Here is a 1,361-nt window from a genome sequence, read left to right on the forward strand (position 1 = left end):
CTAAGGCTGAACTTGAGCCTTTGAATATGTAGATCATATTCAAATATATTGTAGATATTATAAATGTAAAAAATTTAGATGTAAATGCACCCAAGATCCATTAAAATGACAACCAAACCTCCTGCCAGGACTTGACGCACTGGCCGTCAGGTTTGACTGTCAGCATTGCCATCCACATTTATCCACAGACCATTTAACAATAACAGGAATTATGAACCTGCATGTCTGGGCAGCTGCTTTATTAAACCTAACAGACACCTACCGCTGTAGATAGACCCTCAGTTCTTCTTCTCCAAAGAGTTCAACTTCAGGCTGACTGTCCCACTGTCGATTCAGTCCCAGTCCCACAATGCATCTGCCATGGCTTGGTGAGCCACGTAGTGCCCGTGGTGGCTCCACCGTGTTGAATGCTAGTCTGTGCTGTATCCTGATCGTGTTCACGCCAAGCTTTGTCCATAAAGAAACATAATGCCGATGGCTTCATGTTGCTGTGTGGAGCAGCACACTTCTGTATAGGCTGCCTCTTCTTACTCCATACAACCTGCTGGTTTGTTACTGTTTACTAATAAAGAACATGCTTGTTTGTAATTCTGCCTTTTACAGTCTCGTTCTCTGCAACCAGTGTGTAAATGATTTTCTTTATTTCATGTGTCCCCTTGGGTGAAGCCGTAACATTTTAGATTCTTTGGCTGAATGTTGGCATAGAAAAAAGTACAACTGGGTGAACTAGTAAATGTATTTACAGATTAAATAAACAATGTCAGACTTGCCACAAACTTTACAAACCGCTGTGGTTAATTTAGAATATTTTCTGACTTCAGTAAGATTATCAAAAAGTTAAATACATTCACATGCTCTGAACATTTTTAAGATGGAATTAAGCCTTTAGGTCAAAGTTGCTTTGTAGATTACAGTCACCTCTTTAGCAGTCTTCTAAAATATTTAACTGGTAATGATAAAGTCAAAAAGAAGAAGAAAAAAAAAGTCATACAAAGGAACCTAAAATATAGAAATACTCAATCACACTCATTTTGTAATGACTGTCACACATAAACACACTCTTTCTCTCTCTCTCCCTCTCTCTCTCTATCTGTCTATCTCTCTCTTACACACACACACACAGTCCTGCTCCCCGGTCAAAGCGAAATGCTGACCACAGCTACTTTAAATTCAAAGCTTAAAACACAACATAAACGTGTGTGTGTGTGTGTGTGTGTGTGTGTCTGTGTCTGTGTGTAGTCACTCCGACTGCTTTTGAAAACCATCACAGCAGGTTAAACTCTCGGGCAGTAATACAGCCCCAGTTAATGAAATATTTGCCTGTAATCCTGTAACCAGGATCTGTGTGTGGCTTGTACACT

The sequence above is a fragment of the Lates calcarifer genome, linkage group LG1 (genome assembly GCF_001640805.2).
Source record: "Lates calcarifer isolate ASB-BC8 linkage group LG1, TLL_Latcal_v3, whole genome shotgun sequence".
In the NCBI taxonomy this organism is placed as follows: domain Eukaryota; kingdom Metazoa; phylum Chordata; class Actinopteri; family Centropomidae; genus Lates; species Lates calcarifer.